Source organism: Narcine bancroftii, chromosome 8 (assembly GCF_036971445.1).
Source record: "Narcine bancroftii isolate sNarBan1 chromosome 8, sNarBan1.hap1, whole genome shotgun sequence".
Classification (NCBI taxonomy): domain Eukaryota; kingdom Metazoa; phylum Chordata; class Chondrichthyes; order Torpediniformes; family Narcinidae; genus Narcine; species Narcine bancroftii.
In genome coordinates, this window is record NC_091476.1 from 4,910,486 (window position 1) to 4,936,370 (window position 25,885).

At 41.0% G+C, this 25,885-nt stretch overlaps 1 protein-coding gene across 12 annotated transcripts in view; it reads left to right on the plus strand.

Moving 5' to 3' along the window:
* eda2r (ectodysplasin A2 receptor) overlaps positions 1–25,885 on the plus strand; it is a 678,182-nt gene that overhangs the window by 406,068 nt on the left and 246,229 nt on the right. For 11 of the 12 annotated variants that reach the window (XR_011342800.1, XR_011342797.1, XR_011342807.1 and 8 more), the window contains one exon: positions 17,343–17,400. The exons of the other annotated variant lie outside the window; for it this stretch is intronic. The gene's annotated coding sequence lies outside the window, so the exon portion shown is untranslated. The remainder of the gene's footprint in view (positions 1–17,342; positions 17,401–25,885) is intronic. 12 annotated transcript variants of the gene reach the window in all.

Here is a 25,885-nt window from a genome sequence, read left to right on the forward strand (position 1 = left end):
TGAATGGTTCTTTTTGGTGGATTGACCTGTCCCAGGAGGATTTTTTTGGAATCAGTGCTTCATTTTGATGTGACTAACAATGGAGATCACTTGGAGAGACCGCTTCATTTTTAAGTGTGACGAGCAGTGAACTTTCTTGGAGAGATCGGTGCCAGGGTCTCGGAAGCTTCGTGGAGTCTGTCCAGTTTGAATCTTGCCTGCAAAAGGACTGGGAGTGTTTTGACCACAACTTGTGTGAATGGACATTTCTTCAAAGGCAATGCAAGAAGAATTTGAGTCTGTAGCTGCTTCAACTCCAGTCTTCCCATCAGTAACATTAATTCTGGGCATCACATTTCAAAGGCCTTAGCTTCAACATTGAATTTAAAAGAATGAACTTTAAAAGAAACTTTCTAGATTTTTGGTCTGGACTGTTATGGTTTGACTGACACACACAGTGTTCAGGATAGTTTAAAAGTTCAGACTAGCTTAAGAGTCGGAAATAAAATTCGTGTTTTAAAATTAAACACTGGTTCATTGCCTATTGCCGTTCGCTAGGCGCAGTTTGTAATATTTCTTGCATCCTATCATGAGATCTTCCACCTCTTCTCTGTCTTGCGAATCATTGTTTTGCTGTTGATGTGACCAATGACTGTTGTCATCTACAAACTTGATGAATCCGTTGAAGCTGGGTCAGTGACGTGAACAGGGACGAACTGAGCTCACAGCCCTGAGGTGCAACTGTGCTCAGTGTCATGTTGCTTGGTTAGTGGAGTAATCACCAATTCTTGCAGCACACCATTGGTCACAGGCCTCCAAATGAGTAACAGCCCTCCACCAACACCCTCTCTGTCTCCTACCTTCAAGCCAATTCTGTATCCAATAGTATTAAATGGGAGGACAAAAAGGATAAAAGAAAGGATTACATTTGAGTACTTTTGAAATGTGTTGAACGGAAGAAAATGAATTGGCCAGTTTTGCAGGCAGCCAGCACTCAAATAGTAATGAGATAATAATCAGACATAAGTTTAGGGATTTTATTAAGACGAGAATATTGCCCAGGACTCTGTGGAGAGCTGCCTTGCTCTCTGAAACTGTGCCAAAGAGTAGTTTAGGTTCATGTGTGGACATGCAAGGTCTGGTTTTAATTTCCCGTGAAAGATGGGTGAACTATAACCAAAATCTGCTCCAAGCTGGACATGAATCATTTTATGGAAGTAAATCACAAAATTCTCTAGACACCATGGTTGAGTAAAAACATAAAATGCTAGAGAAGCTCAGTAGGTTAAACATTGTCCTTGATGTAGCAACATTTCTGGCCTGAGCACTTCATCAAAGTGTGAGAAAATGCTGGCAAGTGTCTGAACAAAAGAGTAGGGTGGGGGGTGAGGCAGGAGATGATAGGTGGAGAAAGGAAGGAGGGGACAGCAGCAATGAAGGGGAGAGGGGGTGGCACGGCTGTGTGGGTGAAAGAACTGGAAAGACAAAAGGGTGGGGGGGAAGGGGAAAGAAAAGGCAGCAGGTTTAATAGAAAGCAGTCAAGTCGATGTTCACACCAGGTGGCTCGAGGGAGCTCAGACAGAAAATAACGTGTTGTTCCTCCAATCTGCGAGTGGTCAGGGTGGGACAGCACATAAGGCCGAGGATAGACATATGAGCGCGGAGCATAACCTGAAATTGAAATGGTTGGCCACTGGAAGCTCGCTGTGGTTGTGAACGGAGCAGCGTGCTGTGAGAAGTGATCTCCCAGTCTGCGACTGGCCTCTCCGATGTAGAGAATACCACAAAGGGGGCACCAGATGCAGTAAATAAGTCCTCTGAATGTACATGAAGGCCTTTTTGGGGCCCTGAACCATGGAGAGGGAGGTGGTATTGGTGCAAATGTTGCACCTTCTGAGGGCAGATGGGAAGGTGCTGGGGGTACAATGAGTGGGGAGGGATGAGATGAGTTCACGAGGGAATTGCAGAGGGCGAGCTCCCTGTGGAACACCAAGAGGGGAGGAAAAGGAAAAATGTGTCTTGGTGGTGGAATCTTGTAGTAAGTGCAGGAAATTCCAACAGATAATGTGTTGGATGCAGAGGCTGTTGGGGTGGTAGGCGAGGATGGGGAGATTCTATGTTGGTTACATCTGGAGGTAGAGGGGGCCAGGGCAGATGAGCAGGAAATGGAAGGGGTGAGGCAGATGAGTATGAGGTCAGGGTGGAAGTTGGCTGTGAAGTAGATGAAGTTGACAAGCTCATCGTGGGTACATGAGGCAGCTGTAGTCGTCGATATACTGGAGGAAGAGTTGGGGGGGGTGGAGAATCTCTTGTCTATGTAAGCTTGCAGCAAAGATTGCTCCACAAAGCCCACGAACAGGCAGGTGTAGCTGGGACCCATGCAAGAACCCATGGCTACTCCTTTGATTTAGAGGAGAAGTTCTGCCAGGTAGAGGAGGTTGGTGGTATAGGGTGACTGGTCGGGTCTTTGGTCCAGGAAGAAGCAAAGTGCTTTTGAACCTTTTGTGTAGGGTATAGAGGTATAAAGAGATTGGCCATGCATCGTGTTTCCACTTCTACCCAAGATACACAAACCCGACCATCTGGGTAGACCCATCATTTCTGCCTGTTCCTGCCCCACTGAGCTAGTTTCATCTGACCTTGACTCTATCCTTTCTTCCCTGGTCCAATCCCACCCCACCTACATCTATGACAGCTCACACACCCTCCATCTCTTCAATGACTTCAGGTTCCCCAAACCGGACTGCCTTATCTTCACAAGTTTTTAACATGAATCTTATCAGCAGCTAAAAAGCTTGATCAGGCTAGTTGCTGTTCTCCAAGAGAAAGTACTTAAACTTGAAGTTGTCCTTGACCACTAAGAGCATCTTCCTCTGACCTTTCTGCCTATACATTAAGTGAGTTTGGTAGCTGGTTCTACCTACTGTAAAGCAGTTGGTAGTTACAGACAAGTACTGGGATGATGGGGAAAAGCTGTCATCCTCAGAGACTGCACCTCTTTGATCTGCCCTTGACCAAATTGTATTTTGATTGATTCAAGTAATGGGGAACTAGTTTCGGCAGCAAGGTTTGTGAGGTCTCCATAACTCTGTGCTATTTGACAGTTGGCTGTCTTCACTCAAAAAAACTAGTGGAAGGTGGGGGAGTGGGGTCAATGGAGAAACGGCCTGAAAAGATGAAGAAGATGCTCACCAGGAAGTGCTGCAGAAATGCTGTGGTGTTAGCCGGGGGAGCACTCAAGGTTTTGGTGGCAGCCAAGATTTATAAAGGGTTTGTAGAGTGCATTGAAAGAACCAAAGATTTGTTGATCCAAACCAAGGCTTTTATTAACTAAAAGACTGGAGCATATCACAACTAGGTTGACCAGTCCAGAATGACCTGGTCTGGCTAGGAGCAAACCTTTAGGACCTGCCAGTAGGTGTGGCTACACTCTCAGCCAATCACAGTCATCCTACACTACCGTCTGTACATATACTTAAAAAGTCCAGGAATATGTAAAGATAAATTTGAGCAGAGCTTCAGTCTTTCGAAAGACCTCAGGAATTTTTGCGATGGGTTGAATCCTCCATAAACATGGAGTTTCAAGCATAAGGATTCAACTTGTAGTTCAGGCTATAATATATCATTATTCTCCTTCGTGGGTCACTAATCTGTTCATTAGGATATCTGAAACCTTCAAATCCACCTTCAAACCATTGCTGATTTATGGTTGGCAAAGAAACTCAGCTGGCAAATCCTTTCTGATATATTAACAACAAAAATTTGTAAGTCAATGGATTGGAAAAATGGTTTGTATTTTCCAAGACAAATTAATATGGTTTTGGGGCATAAATAGGACTTTGAAGTTGCTTTGTACTCTGCTTATGTAATGGCAATAATTTTTTCATTCAGTCATTCATTGTTCAGCATTCCTTTTGAAATGTTAGAAATGCACCAGGTTAATTGGGTGTCACAAACTTGTGGGCCAAAATGGCCTGTTACTGTGCTGTATGTCTAATTTTTTTTTTAATTAGAATTTTAAAATTAAATTTTGGATTTTAAGATTGAGGAGTGATCTTGTATAAGAGAACTTGATACTTTTTTCAAAAGTGGGAAATTTTGAACAAAAAGTCATGGTTTCAAGGCAAGGGGCTGATCATTTAAAGTGGAGAAAGACATTTCTTATTGTGGAGGATGATAATCTGCAGGATTCTCTCCCCCAGGGGGTTGTTGGGATCATTAAAGTGGACATTGCTAAATGTTGAAAGTTTGAGTGATTAAGGGCAATGAGGATTATGTCGGGAGGAGGCATCAGTATAGAAAAGCCATCATCACGTTGAACAGCAGAGTAGGTTTGAAGGACCAGGTGGGACTTCCTGTCTCCTATTTTCCAGCGTTGTGTTAGCTCTTCAGGTTCTGAGGAAACATTAGAGCAATTGTTACACTTTGATCACATCACTTGCTTTAATAACTAGGACTGAGGATAAAGAAGGAAACAATCGTATAATCTTTAACTATTTACACTGTGACGTAGGAGTGTGAAAGAAAATGACATTTAATTTTCTCCATATTCTCTGTCAATTCAGTTCATATATGACTCACATTTCCCTAAAGTTTTTGGTTACCTCCTCCTGCAACATGTCTCCTGCTAGATCAGTTAACTTTATTTTTAACATACTGAAATCCTAGTTGGATCAACCGAGCAATTAGAGTTAATGGACTGTTTATTGAGACTGTTGTAAAAGACCATCTAAAATTGGCATCCATTTCACAGTAGGACATGGAGTACTCTTTTGCTTATTCCTACTTCCTTCTCCAAATTAACTCATCTTAAGATAACGATGAAAAGTAAAATTAATCAGGTACAGATCTGTATGAAAGGGAATGCAAGGTCTTGGTCCCTGTCAGTAACTCTTTTGTACTATTGTCAAAGTCCAGTTAACTGGGCAGCACTCCAGAATGTACAAGAGTTCAACGCTAATGCTGCGTGCGCTCAAAGAGAATGTATTTTTATGCTCCAGGGCTTTTATGTGTTTGCTTTGATTTTCAGACAAGGTACATGTATCTTATTTTTGCATCTTTGTGTGCATAGAACATTTGGAAGCTTTGAGGGTAAAGATTACCTTGCTTGCAATTGAGACACTGAATTCTAAGCCTAACATGAGAATGCAAAATAAAAGAATACAGCATGAGATTATAGACCTGCTTGCAATTTTTTTGATCACTACTATATCCTTTTCTCCAGTAAATTACTTGTTTTTATTGAAGGATGTGAATGAATTGTATCTAACTAACTTGGATGAAGTAAGAAAGGTTGATGGGGAAATGTAGTTGGTGATGTGGACTTCCAAAAGATGTTTGATAAATTGCCACTATATCTAGTGACAATTTATCAAAATTGTGTCAACAGGGTTGTTTGCTATGGAATAAAAGGGATTGAAACTAAGAGTAATATTGCATTTTGTTTTGGATTGAAGGGGTGGATCTAGAAGAGATAATATTGCATTTTGTTTTGGATTGAAGGGGTGGATCTAGAAGAGATAATATTGCATTTTGTTTTGGATTGAAGGGGTGGATCTAGAAGAGATAATAGTGCATTTTGTTTTGGATTGAAGGGGTGGATCTAGAAGAGATAATATTGCATTTTGTTTTGGATTGAAGGGGTGGATCTAGAAGAGATAATATTGCATTTTGTTTTGGATTGAAGGGGTGGATCTAGAAGAGATAATAGTGCATTTTGTTTTGGATTGAAGGGGTGGATCTAGAAGAGATAATAGTGCATTTTAGATTGGATTGAAGGGGTGGATCTAGAAGAGATAGTAGTGCATTTTGTTTTGGATTGAAGGGGTGGATCTGGAAGAGATAATAGTGCATTTTGTATTGGATTGAAGGGGTGGATCTAGAAGAGATAATATTGCATTGTTTTGGATTGAAGAGGTGGATCTAGAAGAGATAATATTGCATTGTTTTGGATTGAAGGGGTGGATCTAGAAGAGATAATATTGCATTGTTTTGGATTGAAGGGGTGGATCAAGAAGAGATAATATTGCATTTTGTTTTGGATTGAAGGGGTGGCTCTAGAAGAGATAATATTGCATTTTGTTTTGGATTGAAGGGGTGGATCTAGAAGAGATAATATTGCATTTTGTGTTGGATTGAAGGGGTGGATCTAGAAGAGATAATATTGCATTTTGTTTTGGATTGAAGGGGTGGATCTAGAAGAGATAATAGTGCATTTTGTTTTGGATTGAAGGGGTGGATCTAGAAGAGATAATATTGCATTTTGTTTTGGATTGAAGGGGTGGATCTAGAAGAGATAATAGTGCATTTTGTTTTGGATTGAAGGGGTGGATCTAGAAGAGATAATAGTGCATTTTGTTTTGGATTGAAGGGGTGGATCTAGAAGAGATAATATTGCATTGTTTTGGATTGAAGGGGTGGATCTAGAAGAGATAATATTGCATTTTGTTTTGGATTGAAGGGGTGGATCTAGAAGAGATAATATTGCATTTTGTTTTGGATTGAAGGGGTGGCTCTAGAAGAGATAATATTGCATTTTGTTTTGGATTGAAGGGGTTGCTCTAGAAGAGATAATATTGCATTTTGTTTTGGATTGAAGGGGTGGATCTAGAAGAGATAATATTGCATTTTGTTTTGGATTGAAGGGGTGGATCTAGAAGAGATAATAGTGCATTTTATTTTGGATTGAAGGGGTGGATCTAGAAGAGATAATAGTGCATTTTAGATTGGATTGAAGGGGTGGATCTAGAAGAGATAATAGTGCATTTTGTTTTGGATTGAAGGGGTGGATCTGGAAGAGATAATAGTGCATTTTGTATTGGACTGAAGGGGTGGATCTAGAAGAGATAATATTGCATTGTTTTGGATTGAAGGGGTGGATCTAGAAGAGATAATATTGCATTGTTTTGGATTGAAGGGGTGGATCAAGAAGAGATAATATTGCATTTTGTTTTGGATTGAAGGGGTGGATCTAGAAGAGATAATAGTGCATTTTGTTTTGGATTGAAGGGGTGGATCTAGAAGAGATAATAGTGCATTTTGTTTTGGATTGAAGGGGTGGATCTAGAAGAGATAATATTGCATTGTTTTGGATTGAAGGGGTGGATCTAGAAGAGATAATATTGCATTTTGTTTTGGATTGAAGGGGTGGATCTAGAAGAGATAATATTGCATTGTTTTGGATTGAAGGGGTGGATCAAGAAGAGATAATATTGCATTTTGTTTGGATTGAATGGGTGGCTCTAGAAGAGATAATATTGCATTTTGTTTTGGATTGAAGGGGTGGATCTAGAAGAGATAATATTGCATTTTGTTTTGGATTGAAGGGGTGGATCTAGAAGAGATAATAGTGCATTTTATTTTGGATTGAAGGGGTGGATCTAGAAGAGATAATAGTGCATTTTGTTTTGGATTGAAGGGGTGGATCTAGAAGAGATAATAGTGCATTTTGTTTTGGATTGAAGGGGTGGATCTAGAAGAGATAATATTGCATTGTTTTGGATTGAAGGGGTGGATCTAGAAGAGATAATATTGCATTTTGTTTTGGATTGAAGGGGTGGATCTAGAAGAGATAATATTGCATTGTTTTGGATTGAAGGGGTGGATCAAGAAGAGATAATATTGCATTTTGTTTGGATTGAATGGGTGGCTCTAGAAGAGATAATATTGCATTTTGTTTTGGATTGAAGGGGTGGATCTAGAAGAGATAATATTGCATTTTGTTTTGGATTGAAGGGGTGGATCTAGAAGAGATAATATTGCATTGTTTTGGATTGAAGGGGTGGCTCTAGAAGAGATAATATTGCATTTTGTTTTGGATTGAAGGGGTGGCTCTAGAAGAGATAATATTGCATTTTGTTTTGGATTGAAGGGGTGGATCTAGAAGAGATAATATTGCATTTTGTTTTGGATTGAAGGGGTGGCTCTAGAAGAGATAATATTGCATTTTGTTTTGGATTGAAGGGGTGGCTCTAGAAGAGATAATATTGCATTTTGTTTTGGATTGAAGGGGTGGATCTAGAAGAGATAATATTGCATTTTGTTTTGGATTGAAGGGGTGGATCTAGAAGAGATAATAGTGCATTTTGTTTCGGATTGAAGGGGTGGATCTAGAAGAGATAATAGTGCATTTTAGATTGGATTGAAGGGGTGGATCTAGAAGAGATAATAGTGCATTTTGTTTTGGATTGAAGGGGTGGATCTGGAAGAGATAATAGTGCATTTTGTATTGGATTGAAGGGGTGGATCTAGAAGAGATAATATTGCATTGTTTTGGATTGAAGGGGTGGCTCTAGAAGAGATAATATTGCATTTTGTTTTGGATTGAAGGGGTGGATCTAGAAGAGATGCTCAACGACGATTGTTTTTCTTGAGGTTATAAATAATTTAGACTTTAATACGTCGAACAAAATTGCAGCTGAATGGTAGAGACTGGATAGGCAATGACCTCTGTGCCTCGAGGAATGATCTGAGGTTTATAGGATCACCAGGGGCACACTCTTTTTCCAATGACATGGGAGTCTACATCTAATTGATGTAGCTTTAAGTTGAGAGGGGAAAAAGTTAAGGGGGAACAGCGGTGCAACTCTTTCACACAAAGGGTGGTGGGTTTAGATACAATGTTTAAAAGGGCATTTTGACAGGCACATCGATAGGAAAAGTTTCCAGTGATGTGGCCTAAGGTAGGCAAATGGGACTAACTTAGCCAGATAACTTGATTGAACATGAACAAGTTTGGCCTGTTACCATGCTTTATAATTCTAAGACTGTATGACATCTTTTTGCACAGTTGTACACTGATAATAGCAGCAATGTTAGAAGTAAAATTGTTTGTTCTGGAAATAGAACAGTTCTTTGCCAGCATCTAAGCTCAACTGACACTTGACATGCCAGAACATGAATTACAAGCAACATTTGTAAATATTAAGTGAAAATAGCTTCACAGCCTCAACAAAGCTTTGAGCATTGCCTATAAGAATTATAGATTATTTGCATATCCATTATCCCTTTAAGTATTATTTCCTGTCAAACAGAAAGGTTCTATAAACAGTTACGCTATGCTGGTCTATATGATCTTCAGGCTGTGTTTGGTTACGTTTTGACTGATTCACCTGATGGGTAAATGATGATAAGTTTATTTCCTTGTACATGTGCAAAGAAATTCTTACTTGCAGTTGCTGAACAAATACTTTGAGGAAAACAACTACATGCTAAATACTTAATTGAATTAAAAAGACAATAAGGACACAAAACACAGTTATCCAAATGCAAAAAAAAAAAAGGTGATGTAGCAGTCATGTAGGCCAGCCATTCTCAGCCTTTGTTTGGCTATGGCTCCCCTTGGACTCTGCACAAAGTTTATGGGCCCTCTGCCCTGTGAAGCAGACAAGATTTGGTTTCTTCTGAACTATCCCACTCACTCCAGTTAAAAAAAAACAAGTTATTTATGAGGTGAAAACAAGATTTTTACTTAAAAGTGCTGTGCCTCCCATGGGGGAGTGTCAGGCCCCTGTGGAAAACGGGTGTTATAGACAGTTGTTTGTCGTGATGAGTGTAACGAGGAGGTCCGATAGAGCCATTGGAATGCAATTCCTCTTGAACCTCAAGGTGCTGGCCTTCAGGCTTCTGTAACTTCAGCCCAACGGCAGTCGTGAGAAGAGCTTGTGACTAGGATTATGGGGGGGTTGCTTTCTTGAGGTAGTGCCCCATATAGATGGATTCAGTGCATGGGAAGTTCGTCTTTGATGGACCTGGCTGTGTTGGTTGCCTTCTGTCATTTGGGAGAGTCAAATCCCCAAATAGACAGTGATAGAACCAAACAATATTCTTTCAACAGCGTGCCTGTAAAAGTTTGAGAGTTTTTGACAACCTGTCAAATGTTCTCAGACTCCCTGGAAAGTTGGAGTGTCACTTTCATAGTTGTGGCATTGTGCTCATTCCAGGAGAGGTCTTCTGAAATATGGATGGTTCTAACCTTCTCCACTTCCATCCCATCAATGTGGTCAGGTGCATGATCCCTCAACCTCAACAATGAGCTCCTTGGTCTTGGAGTTGTTGAGAGAGAGTTTGTTGTTCTGGATCTACCCAATCAAATTCATGATCTCCAGTTAGTATTCTAACTCATTGTTTCCAGCAATGTTGGTGTCATTAGCCAATTTATAGATTGGGTTGAAACTGATATTCTATGCAGTCATGGGTGTACAGGGTAGGGGACTACATACATAACCTTGGGGTGCTCCTGAGTTGATGGTCAGTGAGGAGGAGGTGATGTTGCTGGTTCACACTGATTGGAGTCTGCAGGTAAGGAAATCTAAGATGCAGTACAGATCCTATAGTTTGGTCATATGTTATGCTTGTATAATATTGGATGCAGCGGGGTAGTCAATGGACCACAGCCTGACATATGTGTTCTTGTGGTCTCGGTGATCTAATGCAGAATGGAGGGTTGAAGAGAAGGGATCTGCGGTTGACCTAATCTGATGCTAGGCAAACTGAAGTGAATCTATGTCCTTCCTGAGAAAGGAGTGGATAAACAACTCCTCAAACCTCCAAGCACTTCATCACAGTAGATGCTAGTACCACTGGCTGCCAGTTATTGAGGCAGGTAACCTTGATCTTCTGGGGCACTGGTCACTATTATTATTTGTGCAGAACCGTGGACAAGCATTTCAGATGGCAGGGAAGGGAAATGAAATGCTTAAACTTTACATATTATCAACTCTTAAGTGTCAGTTGTGGTCAAGTCAAATTTATTGTCCTCTGATGTACATGTACAACCTGATGAAACAGGGTTCACTGGTCCTCGGTGCAACGCACACAGGCACTTACAAACAGTGCCTGTGCAGGACAAACATTCATAAATAAATGAAGTTTCATAAATGTGAGAGTCTCGCATGGTTAGTGGGTAGTTAGATTACAGTCTCGTCTCTGAATATGGTGGTTCTGGGTTTAAGTCCCATTCTCGAGACCCATTTACAAAGATTCAGCCTGACAGTCAGTGCAGATCCTGTGTGTGCTGTTTTCCTCAGTGGACATGTCGAATCCCACTCAATACTATATTTCCAAGCCATGCAGGGATGTTACCCCTTGCATCACAGACATTATTTATCCATTGATTAGTCTCACTGCAATAATGAAAACTGGTATCACGTTGATGTGCTTGTTAGAGCCTGAATTTTCTGCCATTTCCAACATTATTTCAATGACTTTACGAACAGTGATTTATTAGGAAAAGCACATTAATGATGCTGTATAATCTGGTGCTTTTCCTGTTGTGCCTTATACATCAGGCTTTCCTTAAATATTGCCAGTTCCTCACTCCAGTGATTGGTAATTCTAACCATTTCCTGGAACAGGAGTATTGCTATAAGAAAAATCACAAGAGCTTAAGGCCAATTGTTGCTGTAATTGTATGTCAGGCGTAAAACATGAAGGAAGCCCTGGATGCTGATGGATATTGAGGACTGGATAAAGACAAAAACAGGTGATGGGTATGAAGAACTAATGATGAGGGAAATCTGAAGAGTTTACAGAGATACTTTGAAAGGAAATTAAAATCTTGTGGCATTGGTTTTCCAGTTAAAGAGGAGAAGATGTCAGGAAGTGCCCAGTTAATCAGATTTACTTGGAATTGTATGGAATATAGAGTCAAACAAATTGGAACAGACCCTTTGGCCCAACTTGACCTTGCTATCCAAATTGGCATTCTGGGCTAGTCCCATTTGCCTGCGTTGGGTCTGTTTGCATCCATGCACCAGAGGAAAAGGCTATTCAGGCTAACCAATCTGTTCTCGGATTTGTGCACTGGAGGCGCCTGCCTGCTTTTTACTCATCCCTTGAATAAGGGATCAGGCCTGAAATGCCACCTATGAGCATTACGAGACCTGCTGATTTCCTCCACTTTTCTGTGTTTTTACTGCAATCACAGTGTGTACAGACCTGATTCAATTTAATTTCTCCTGTCTTTCTCTACTCCCTCCCTCTTGTTTCACCTTCACATGTGTTTTCCCATACATGTATAAATATTACTCACCTTAGCTGTCCTGTGTATGACAAAATTCCAACCATCCCTTTGGCTCCACAGCTGTTGTTTGACCTTCTGAAGTACTATCAATGGGTCAATTCACTCCTGATATTTGAGTCAACAAAGAATTGAGTTCTCTTCAAAATGCCTGTTGTAAATATCTGCCCTACAGCAATATATAATTGATTTGGCTGCACTAACAATTGCTGAATTTTATTGAAATCCTTAAATTATGCCTGTTCATAACTGATTTTATAGCTGGTTGGATTGTGTAGTAATTTTTCAAATGAAGACCTTGTATCTACAAACAAATAAACAGAATTCAGATTTGATAGAAGTAAAACATGAAAGTCAGCTGACATTGTGGTTGAAATAAAAATGCCATGCTGGAGAAACTCAGCAGGTCGAACAGTGTCTTTTATGTCGTAAATATACAAAACCAACTTTTCTGGCTTGATCCCTTCATCAAGGTGTGACAAAATAGTGGGGAAATTGAATGGGGAGAAGATTTGTCTCATTGCATTTGTCTGATTGCATTTGGCAAAATACTCGAGGTTCAACTCAAATGACTGCAAACAAGATTGGTTTTAGTGTATTTTTCAAATTGGAGATGCAGCACGGGAATAGGGCCCTTCTGATCCATGACCTCATGCCACCCAATTACACCTATGAACCCTATACATTTTTGGAGGGCGGGTGGAAACCGAAGCACCTGCAGGACACCCACATAGATATGAGAATGCACAAACTCCTTCCAAACAGCAGTGGACTTCAACCCATGTATTTTTTGCACTAAAACCCTATGCTAACCATGGTGCAATTTATATTTTTATTTTATATTTACATACATTCAGACATACAGTATGGTAACAGGCCATTTTGGCCCACGAGTTCATTCCGCCCAATTTACTCCCAATTAAACTGCACTTCCGGTACGTTTTGAACAGTGAGAGGAAACCGTAGCCCCCGGAGAAGATCCATGCTGATACAGGGAGAATGTACTCACTCCTTTTTGAACCCTGGTCCCGATCGCTGGCACTGTAAAGGCGTAAAGGCGATGCGCTAACTTCTACATCAACCTGCCGCCCACTCCTCCTTGTGGAGTGTTGTTCATTTTCCTGGTTCCTACCTTTGACAATGACATCTGTTGCCTGGAGTTGATCATTTGACATTATTTAATGGTTTTGTCTATTCCTCATGCCAGTCCCACATAATGGAAGCATCCTACTAAATATACAGACAAGACACTTTACATTTGAAGATGAGGCTTTTGGCATCTGGAATCTTTCATCGTGAAACTGATGATTGGTGTGGTGCCAGTGAAGCAATGGTGTGTAGAATAGTTTATAAAGTCTGCAGGGCCATTTGTGAACTTGTGAGGAGTTTTACATCAGTTATCCTGATGCTGCTGCCCAACCCAACTAGAAAGTGTTTAGAGGGATGTCATGTCCCCATCAAATGTCCATCAACTCCTGATGTTGAGGAGTACAGGAACCATCAATATTCAGGGTGTGTGATCTCCTAATTTAAAGTTTAATCATTGTTGCCTGTTAGAAAGGTGCAACTCAACTCTTCATTGTGTGCGCAGTTTCAGAGACAAAGTGGACCACTACTTGGTGACAGTGGATATGGTCAGTTAATTTTTATTCATACATAAATCCACAACAGAACTCGTATCCACAATAGAGGGATGGTCAAGCGTATGTTTGAAGTATGGAAAAAAATTGATTCCAGCGTTTATCCAATACACTTTGTTTCAAGCTAATCAGATGCTGCAATGAGATCATTGCTACAGGTGTTCTGCAGCAGCTCTGCTGTCCTGTTCCTCCAATGGGAGGTCAAGGTCAAGCAGATGTGCCCATAGCTGCGGTAGGCAATGACCAAGGAGGACCTACACACGGAATTGCTTTCACATTGCAGCACTTCAACTAGATGAATGCATTTAAATATCTTTGGCTTGGCTTCGCGGACGAAGATTTATGGAGGGGGTAAAAGTCCACGTCAGCTGCAGGCTCGTTTGTGGCTGACAAGTCCGATGCGGGACAGGCAGACACGGCTGCAGCGGCTGCAGGGGAAAACTGGTTGGTTGGGGTTGGGCGCTGGGCTTCTCCCCCCCCCCCCCCCGCCGTTTGTCAGTGAGGTGGGCTCTGCGGTCCTCCCCAAAGGAGGCTGCTGCCCGCCAAACTGTGAGGCGCCAAGATGCACGGTTTGAGGCGATATCAGCCCACTGGCGGCGGTCAATGTGGCAGGCACCAAGAGACCTCCCCAGGCAGTCCTTGCACCTTATAGAACATATTCATTAGGGCTTATTTTTTGCTTTGATAATGTTTGTTCTATACAAAATTTAAAAAGTGTGTGGAGCAAAATTAAATGTGTGACTAAACTAAAGCTGGTTGAAAATGTAGTTTGTAGTGATTTAAAATTCTCATTCATGAATATCCAGATGATTTAATTTTCACCTATCATATTATTCACCATGGCTGATGATCACAGTCGTCTCATTACTCTATCGTTTTTGGACCCTAGCTCTCCCTTCCAACTTCATGTACTGTAGAATTCTCATTTTCATTTTGTTTCTTCAGATTTTCATTTCATACTCATGAAATTCTCAGGCTAGCTTTTCATGTATAGTCATCTTTTTATCTGCTGAATGGTGGTGATATTACAGCAAATATGGAGAGTACACTCACTGCTGGGGTTCTTCCAACCTGTAGAGATTCCTTTCCTTTGGTGTTGAACTAGTAGGAGCACAAATAAACTCGCATGGTCCTTAGAATGAAAGAAGAATAAAGATTGACACACAGTGGAATATATTTAGAAAAGGAAATAGTCAATTTTCTTTCTTTGGTATATTTACCATTTGTACTCAGTTCTTTATCTGAACTGTCCAAATGATCATTATCTGGTATCCCACCCAGAGGTTGCTGGTGCTCTATTATTCCAGATAGCAAGTCACTCATCAGTTTTGGGGTTTTTTTTGGTGGTCCACCACCAGTATTAAATCGCTCTCTTATCTCTGCAGTGTCTTTTTAAAGCCAGTTAAGGTTCTTCCACAGTGTCTATGAAGGTAGATACCATTCAATAAAAGTGATGTCACAAAATATGAACATAGGAAATGTGAAATACTAATAATAATGAAGATCTCTCACCTGAAATTGTTGTACTGTTCTTGTGGTTACATTTTCATTGAATTCACTGCAAATTGCGGCCCAACTATTTTTCTTTTGCTCAGAAGCAGTCGTACAGTTTTCACTTTCAATAACTGGATGGTTTGACACAATTTGTTTCACTAAAGTTTTTGAATGAATTCTTTTTGCTCTCACTTTATTTTGTCTCTAGATTCATACCAGTTTTCTATTTTATTCTGAGTTCTTATGAGGACCATCAAACCAACAGCATGTGATCATACGTAACCTAATCAGGCTTAACCTGAGTGTCCTCCCTCGTGTAGGCTTGCTTACTTTTCTCCAGGACTCCATAGTCCGACTAACTAAGCCAAATTTAAGCCACGTTCATGAAAGCCTCCTGGTTTCGGTTTGTGAAACTGGCCCTATACTGTCACCAAAATGCAAAATATAATAGCAAATCTTGCCATAAGTGCATAATATATGAAAAGTACAAATTAAAAAGAAAAATAAATTATTATTTTGGACATAGTCCCAATGGGCAACTGCACCTTAATTATTTTGCCTTCCAAAGTTAGTCGTCCTCTTGAATTTCTGGGTGTGCAATTAATTTTTGAATACTGCTCAGTGCCCTTGCACATTAACAACTTCAGGGTAACATTTTTGAAGGCAAAATTGTCGGAACATTTAATGTGGATACCATTTACCCATACTAAATCAATTTTCTCAGATATCTACTGAACCTTAACATTGTGGCTGGAAGAAAAGTTTTTGGTTGGAATATTAAGCTTGATTTTTTTTAAATAAATATCAGTTTGTTCCCAATGAACAAATGCAGGGATGATATGGATCATTGAACAAGAATTGCTGAGTTCTTTCATTGCTTAATGCATATTTGCTGTGTCTGCTTCTTCAATAGTAGTTGGTTCAGTGTTTAACTTGACCCATTGTGAACACAGGAGAATGGGAAATGATGTAACAATAAAGTTTTCGATATCGGTTCAGACAAAGGTTCTCAGACCTGGAACATAATTTTGTTTTTCTCTCCACAGACACTGCCCAAAGTAAAGTTTTTTTTCAGCTTATGCTTCGTTATAAATTTCAGACATTTACTTGCAGTTTTCATGAAACTCGTATTCCTCGATTGTGCCTGGCCTTCGATTCCACTCCAATTATTCAACAGCAAAGTCTTTCACTTGACTCTCTATCCTTTCAATGCAACCTGAACTGCTGAGTGTCTCCAAAGCTTCATTATATGCTGATCCAAATTTGGCAACTTCTAGCATGAACCACAACAGCACAGAATTGGGTCTTTCAATCCACCTAATGATGCTAAATTAGTTGAATGTCGAGTCACACTGACCTCCACCTGGATAATATTCCTCCCAACTATGTACCTATCCAGATTTTTCTTAAATATCAAAATTGAGCCTGCATTCACCATTCCAGATGGCAGGTCATTTGAAACGCTCACCACTCTGTTTAATGAAGTTCCTCCTAATGCACTTTTCACTCTCAAACCATGTTCTCTAGTTTTTGTGTCACCTCACCTCAGTGGAAAAAGCCTCCTTGCATTTACTCAGATAGAGTAATGGGGCATAGATAAAGGAGATTGCCTAAAACTTCTATCACAGGCTATTAGTTGTGAAGAAAAAAAAACAATCCACTAGAAGAACTCAACAAGCCGTGCAAGATCAGGGTGAGAAAAAATATGGTCAATGTTTCGGGTCCTTCCTCAAGTCCTGATTAAGGGTTTGCAAGATGGTGACCACTCCCACCGGTACTGTTTGATCTGCTGAGTTCTTCCAGTAGATTGCTTTTTGGTCCAGATTCCAGCAACTACTGTCTCTTGTGTGTGTCCAGTAGATTGTGGCATGGTTCACCCACTGTCTGGTTTTGGGGGTTGTGGTTATCTGCAGGGGTGGATTTGACTTTCCAACAATGGGTAAATCAGCATCAGTCAACAGCTGCTCTGGTCCTCCATGGCACGTTTGAGCCCAGTTACATTTTTTACTGTCCGTTAATGATTTCTGCTGTGCCTCCAACACACAGAACGAGCACGTGCTGTTGCCCACTCACCACTCCGTCTGCCACAGTTGTGCAGGGTTGAGGAATTTCCAAACTGGGAGCAGAGTAGAAGGCCACTCTGATCTCTGAGCAGCTTCAGCACTTAGGCTGCCCATTTACCTATCATTTCTGCTTCTTGTTTCATTTAGTCTCCAAATTCAGCTGACTTCACTATTGAAGACACAACAGAAGAATCGCTTCTGATATGTGAGTCAATTTGTATTTATCTTTTATGCTACCTGCTTAGATATCAACAGATATCTAGATATTTGTCTGTCCTCTATCTGGCTCAGACCTGTTAACTGTTGAGGCTAGCTGGAATAAAATGGAATAACGTGTTCCAATCACCAACATATCATCTCTCATCCTGATGAGGTTAATATTTCATGAACAGTAGTAATGCTTTTAATTCTACTTTGGTTGTTGTTCCCAGGACTAATGTGCTGCTTTCTGTATCTGAATGTGATACCTTTTTATGAAAGACAGTTGGAAAATCTATAGGGACGTGTTCTTGTATCCATTTGGCTTGAGAGATAACTGCAAGTAGTGTAAATATTTCAATTATGACAAAAACACCTGAAGAGATTATTTATCCACACTTAACAGCTTTCATAAAAATGAGCATTTTATTACATTCTGTGGGTAATTGATGATCTGGTCCTGAAGCCATCATCAGATCCTTGAGTAACAGGTCGGTTACTTTGATTATTCAGGACAAGGAGTGCAGTTGGTGAGTTTCAAAGTTGTTCAATGTGCTCATCCTTCAAGTCTCAGCTAAACTGCAACTTGTAGCAAAAAAACTGCAGATTCTGGAATTCAAAACCAAAATTGATGACTTAGCAGGTTGGGCAGCATTGGGAAGGAGGAAACAGTAGATATTTGGGGACAATTGTCTTCCTTCAGAACTGAAGATGAGAGCAGAACAATATTGGCGGTGAAAGACTGAAAGGGCAAGAAAATTAAAATGACTGACTGCTGGAAGCTCAGGTACTCGATGGAAATATTCTGAAGGCAGTCACACAACCTGTTTGAATCGTATTGAGCATCAAATGCAATGCATCAAAAGTGGAAGTGAATCACCTCTTCACATAGATGAAAGGTTCTTGTTGGATAATGTGGGCTTGGCCCAATCAGAGTAGGATTCTTTCCTCAATCTGTTGTGGAGGTTGAAGTTATTTATCTTATTTATAACATCATTCAGGAGAGAAGAATGTGCCATAATCCTCCCAGGCTAGGGAAGCTATTTATTGGAACATAAAACAGAAAATGTTGGAAACATTCAGCAGGTTAGGAAACATCTGTAGGGATATAAACAGAGATGATATTTCAGATCTTTCTGCAGAACTGGAAAAAGAAAGTAAAACAAATGTTTTGAATTGGTGGTGGGAAGGTCAAGGAAATGTCTGTGATCTTGTCCTAGTGCTGTATGTATTTAGAACCAAGAACATTACTGCACAGTTCAGGCCTTTTGGCCCATGACGTTATGCCAACCTATACATTAAAAAAAACCTGACCTACCTCATCACCCACTATTTTTCCTTCATCCATGTGCCTAAGTCTCTTAAATACCCCTAATGTTTCCACTTCCACTCCCATCCTTGACAATGCATTCCAGGCATCCACAAGATTCTGTATAAAAGAACTTGCCCCTGATGTCTCCCCAAAACTTTTCCTCCCTTCACTTTGTACAGATGCCTTCTGGTGTTTGCTACCTCTGCCCTGGGTAAAAGGTGCTAGCTGTCTACCTTATCTATGCCTTCCATTAAGTCACCTTGGTGACTATTTATTGGTTGAGTAATGTAGCCTAATTACAGGTCCATGACTACCAGCCCCCCCACATCTCCATCGGGCACACAAAACTCAAAACGGTCAACCAGTTTACCTATCTCGGCTGCACCATTTCATCAGATGCAAGGATCGACAATGAGATAGACAACAGACTCGCCAAGGCAAATAGCGCCTTTGGAAGACTACACAAAAGAGTCTGGAAAAACAACCAACTGAAAAACCTCACAAAGATAAGCGTATACAGAGCCGTTGTCATACCCACACTCCTGTTCGGCTCCGAATCATGGGTCCTCTACCGGCACCACCTACGGCTCCTAGAACGCTTCCACCAGCGTTGTCTCCGCTCCATCCTCAACATCCATTGGAGCGCTCACACCCCTAACGTCGAGGTACTCGAGATGGCAGAGGTCGACAGCATCGAGTCCACGCTGCTGAAGATCCAGCTGCGCTGGATGGGTCACGTCTCCAGAATGGAGGACCATCGCCTTCCCAAGATCGTATTATATGGCGAGCTCTCCACTGGCCACCGTGACAGAGGTGTACCAAAGAAAAGGTACAAGGACTGCCTAAAGAAATCTCTTGGTGCCTGCCACATTGACCACCGCCAGTGGGCTGATAACGCCTCAAACCGTGCATCTTGGCGCCTCACAGTTTGGCGGGCAGCAGCCTCCTTTGAAGAAGACCGCAGAGCCCACCTCACTGACAAAAGGCAAAGGAGGAAAAACCCAACACCCAACCCCAACCAACCAATTTTCCCTTGCAACCGCTGCAATCGTGTCTGCCTGTCCCGCATCGGACTGGTCAGCCACAAACGAGCCTGCAGCTGACGTGGACTTTTTTACCCCCTCCATAAATCTTCGTCCGCGAAGCCAAGCCAAAGAAAAAAAAAAAAAAAAAAAACAGGTCCATGCATCTCTTGAATAAAGGGCCATGGAGCCTGTCATTATTACCTAAACTGACAGTCATCAACAGTTTAAAAACATGGTTGTGTGATTTTTTTTTGATTTTTTTTTAAACAGTGCCACACTTGTGCAATACTGTGTTGGCATGCAGGCCAAATATTTCTGCACAATTATCTGGAATGATCTCCAAGTCAGTGCTCAGATATCTACACAAATCAAACTTCATAGGAAGTCTAAAGAGATATTAAGAAAATTAAGGCAGGCCATCAATCAATAGATTCTGGCAGGGTTCTAGAGGACAGGAAAATTAAAAAGGTCATTCTGCCAATTAAAAAGGGAAGGAGGTAGCAGAAATGAAATTATAGATCTGTTAGCCTAACATCAGTGATTAGGAAGCTGTTGGGGTTGATGATCTAGTTGTTGGTGAGGTTACGGAGTACCTGGAGGTGCAGGTCAAGACAACAAGGTTACTTTAAGGGAGACATTTTGCTTTAAGGAAACCACAAGCAGGGATAGACAAAAGATACACAGTGGATGTTGTATATTTTGACTTTCTTAACACCTTTGCCGCACATGGGGCTGTTTTCAGAAGATATGCACCCATGGAATTATAGGAAAGATACCAGCATAGGTAGAGCATTGGCTGATTGGTAGAAGTTAGAGTAGGAATAAAGGGATCCTATTCTGGTTGGCTACTGGTTACCAATGGTGTTCTGCAGGGGTCGGTGTTGGGGTCACTTCTTCTTTATGTTGTATATGAATGATTTGGATTGTAGAAACGTTGTGGCTTCGTCTGCAGATGATGCAAAGATAGGTGGAAAGGCAGGTAGTCATGAGGAAATGGAGAGGCTACAGAGATCCTAGATAGATTAGGAAAATGGGCAACAAAGTGACAAATGAAATACAGCCACATCCTGTATAACACATTTTTGAAAACCATGGGTTTGATGTAACACAGTTTGAAATTTCTGGCCTACACTTTTAAATTTGCTATGTTAATGTTTGATTGTTGTTGCTATTTAAATCGGCACATAATAATTTGCAAGACTTTGGTTTAAAATATTTGAAATATAGACACTGAGCTGTGGAATAGAGAGAGTTAAGTGGCTGTACTGAAAGTCATTGCTGTCCCCGTTACGATCAGGCTCCCTACTCTATCCCACGGTGGTACCAATCTAACTTTGGTGCCTCGTGGGCTATTTGACACATCAACATTCGACAGATAAATAATGTTCACTTTTTGCCAATAAAGATCAGTTTCCTATATCCCTTTTATAGGATTGGAATGTATTACATTAAAGTGAATTGTAATCATAATACTTTGAACAGTTTTCCAAAACACAGAGCTTGCTTGGAATGTATTATCCGTGTTGTACAGAGTATGCCTGTATATTGTTGGAAAGTATATATCCATGCACCTTGGTAGAAGGAATAAAAGAGAAGGCTGTTATTTGGATAGGAATTCAAAGTTCAGAGGTGCAAAAGGACTTTGAGGTCCTTGTTCTGGATACCTTAAACGTTACTCTCCAGGTTTAGTCTGCGGTGAAGCAAATTCATGTCGAAGAATCGGCTGCAAGGGCAGGAGTTTGATGTTGAGACTTTATAAGGCACTAGTGAGGCAGGGGAGTGGGTTTGAGTGAAAGAATGGGTCAGCTCATGATGAAATGTCAAAATGGGCTGAATGGCATACTTTGCTCCTATAACCTGTAGTCTTAATGACAATCTTGTCCAGGGAAAGACTTGATCTCTGTGGGAGTTGGTGATTATTGTAGCTGAGAGTGAAGAAAACTCACAGGTTTTTTAAAAATCATTTCCTTCAGTTGAAACAAGAATTACTGAAGTTGTAATTTTTCTAGCATTTTTAACATCCAACAGAGTCTGGAAATTTGGCTGCACTTTAACACAATGTGTGGATGATGTTGATTCAATGACTTGATGTTGGAAATTTTGATTCAAATGAGAAAGCTGCATCATGGAAGCTCAACCTCAGAAAAGATTGACCGAATGCAAGAAATAGCTCCTCTGCTCATTGACAATGAAACTTTTCCAAACTACTCAGAGAGAAAAGAGCTGGCTCACTCACTCATAGAACATTGGAGGGTCAACCTAAACTGCAGTCTCCTAGTTCTGGATTTGGTCTTAAACCCACCAACTGTGCCGTGGCAGTAATTCAGCCTGCGGAGCACTCTCCTTGGATAAACAATTCCATTTATTAACCAAAAGAGGCCAATTTTCAAATTAATATCTCCCATATGTGAATTATTAAAAACCATTGAAAACCCACACTAATGCACAGAGGAAACTATTTTTAAAAAAAGTTAAATTTCTAAACTACATTGAAGCCTCAAGATATTTTCTGTCAAGGTCTTTCCAGCTTTTCAATGTGCTGACTTTCAAAAGCAGGTAATTTTGGATCCTTTTTTAATTTGAATCAAAAATTTAGTATGTTATGTTTGGATCAGATGGGAATTGGAGTGATTTGTTTTATGAATCCAGCATTATGCTTGGATTAAGAATGTTCATCTCTGAAGTTGACTATAGGTTTGTGTGAACTGAAACACAGCCAGTATGTCCATTGACCTAGTGTTAGGTCTGCTTTGTTCATGAATGAGTGAGTCAGACACCAGACTGAGTCGAAATCAAGGTTCTTTGTTCTTTATTACCGGATTGTAACACTTGCAACTAACAGTGTTAGTTGGAGAAGGCGCATTCTCCCGATATCAGCAAGTGGTGTTTTTTTTTATACCTCAGGATACGTACTTAGTAAATGATCATACCATGACATTGTCCAATGAATAAACTGTTGCTACCCTTCTCTTAGTCTGCTGCACATCATTCTTGTTAGTGCCAAGCTTATCTTGAGTGGACAAGGTCACATCTGCATCTTGTTACGGCCCAGCACTGGGTGACTCCTTCTTCATTCCCAGCTCATGATGTTTTTACCTAACACTAGTGATGTCTTGAATTCAACAGGATTTCAGACCCTCTGTGGTATTCACCAGCCCAAATCAAATGCATTGCAATTTCTGAAAAATATTGAATTATCTCTAATCAATTACTTAAAACCTTCAGTGAAATATGATACAAAAGCATCTAAATATAAACTGTGAGTCAAAGACTTGTGTTGCTTCAAAAAACTGGGGGGGTTGTTCAAGGAAACCATCACGAGCAATGTTTGGTGAGGGTCCAGATTGAGAGTCTGGCATTTCCAGTCAAACATGTTGCAGTGTTCATATTCCATTAGTCACTGTGAGAGGTAGAATCCTTAGAGACCAGAAGGAAGAAATATCTGGCTGGGAAACTGCAGAGATAATGCAATGCAAAAGTGTAGATGTTAGGAAAGTAATTTCCACAACAGAATATTTGGTTTTCCATAAACATAAGATAACAGATTTTGTAACCTCCCTACCTGCCCAATCTTTACATCTAAGATGTTTCCCCTGTTGGGTGATTCTAGGACAAGAGGCCACAGTCTTAGAATTAAAAAGAACCCATTTACAACAGAGATGAGGAGAAATTTCTTTAGCCAGAGGGTCATGGATTTGTGGAATGCGTTGCCACATCCAGCTGTGGAGGCAGGATCTTTGGGGGAATTGAAAGGGGAAATTGATCAGTATGTAATTAGTCAGGGTATCAAGGGATATGGGAGAAAGGCTGGAACTTGATGCGAAAACAGTTTAGCTCGGGGAGGTTTCACAGAGAAGACTCAATGGGCCAAATAGCCTGCTTCTATCCCTTTTTCTTGTGATCTGTTTAGCTGCTGACGGATCTGTGGTAGTGAAGGCATTCACCACTCCTGTTATTTAGCAGTCGTCAGAAAAATGTTATTTTTAAAGAAAGCGTTAACATGAGATTTTGTATTGAATTTAAAACCAGCATCTCTCTCAGCCCCAGATTGAGTAAGTTGTAAAAGAGGGATCCAGTTCACCAGTACTATTATTCAGGCAAAATTCTCCCCAAGATCCTTATTTATAATTTCTGAATATGGGTCAGTCTTTGTTCTCTTCCCTAAGGTAATACCACAGTCACAAATATTAAAACAATATTGGTACTCCCCGACTTGTGACCTATGTGACTGCCCATCAGTATATATGGCCAAATTTTAAAAAATAATATTAAATTTACATGGATTACGTTAGATTGGTCAAACTACAACAGGGATACAAGGTATGTAAGAACCAAAATGTGCGTATTTACCTTGATCAGCATCCTGGGCTCTATAGGCTGGGTGTGGCCATCTTGATTCCTGTGTGCGTGCACGAGTCTTTGGTTGGAGCTTGTGTGGTGGGTTCACATATGCGCGAGAGTTAAGGGTGTGAATTCAATATCATTAGGATGCTTAACTCACAAATGCGCCATCTGAACTTCTATCCGCGAACCAACCAAAGACTTGCACATGCACACAGGAATCAAGATGGCCACACCCAGCCTACGGACCACAGGACACCAACTAAACACATAAGCATGGGCTTAAAGTTTACTTGAAATGTATCCATTTCAAAATATGACCGATCTTTTGGTCCCAATTCAACGCTTGATTGTGAAATGAAGGTCAAACCTTCAGTGCCCACTGAAGGTTACACTGAGTAACTAAACCTATAGTGCCTACCGCCCATAAGCACGGTATACTGAACAAACAGTAACTTAATCATAACTAATGAATACATACACAAGAACCTGGTCTCCAGCATTGCCCAAGGCTCAGGATCTGGGATGGCCCCATCCCAGTCAGCCCTCTAGAGCTACCCGTGCCCCTCAAGCTAGAGCTCAGTAATAGTCTTGAGGGTACAACAATACAGGGACTGTCCATGTGACCTAAAGGACGAATCACTCATCAGCCTCGCCTGTGGTCAGATCTAACCATTCATTGGCACCTGGAGGTCCAATCACATATCAGCTGTGAGGGCCCATAAGGCTCTAGCCTTACGAATGGGCAGATGTAACCCTTGATTGGCAGGTGAGGTCACTTTCAATCTCTTGCTTGCTGAAGAGGTCACACGACCCTCACAATACATTCCACCCCTTGGACTTCACACCATTTAGAGGCGAGTACCCCTGTGGGCATATTTACAGCACCTAATAGACTGTATACATTTGGGATTGTCTGATCTCAGAAGCTAAGCAGGTTCAGCACCGGTCAGTACTTGGAGGGGAGACCACCCAAGAACACCAGATGCTGTAGGTTTCTGTGTGGGGCAATGGACAAAGTGGTGACTCTCTCTTTCTGCCTTACGGTAGACAAAAGTTAAAGAATTTCATGTATGTTGCATTCTAAATGTAGCATTATATGACAATATTGAAATCTTGACTCTTACTACACGAACTGTACCCACAATTGGCCCTTCAACTTCCCCCAGCCCTAGAGGACCACTAGCTTCCGATGGGGTGCTTTCCCTGGCTTGTTCCATTTATTCACTGACATGTATGTGGCAAGTGAGTGGTATTCCCCAACTGGTCCAGAATGCATTTGCAGTGTTTCTCATGGAGGTAGTCCAAAGTCATCAGACTCCTCCTTTTGCCAAAGTGCCAAGCCATCACATGAGCCATTTGTCTCGGTGTTCCTTCAGATTTGAGGCATGTTGACAGCATGCATCCCAGACAGCAGCTGCCAGACCATCTCACGGGGGAACCATGGGTCAGTCTGGCAGTTGCACATCCAGGGCAGGGAGCACGCTTCCTTGATGGAACGTCGGCTCCAGGGCATCTTGTGCCTGAATACTGTTGCTACTTGCCATCCCAATGGTAGATTGAATCACTGCTGGGTGAACGATCTGCAGACTTTCCCTAGACCTCTTTCTATTGTCCAGCTTTTGCACAGGGAGAGACCTGTCCTTGAATCGCCCACCCCATTGAAGGTTACTGGATGGGTAACCCTGGCCATTGATCAGCAGATTCATCTGCCCAGTGTTTTTAGTTTCACAACTTTAAATTCCAATCTGTAGAATCTGCTTGTAAAAACCATCCACTGTCTGCAATCCATGGCTTCATGTGACTCTGAATGG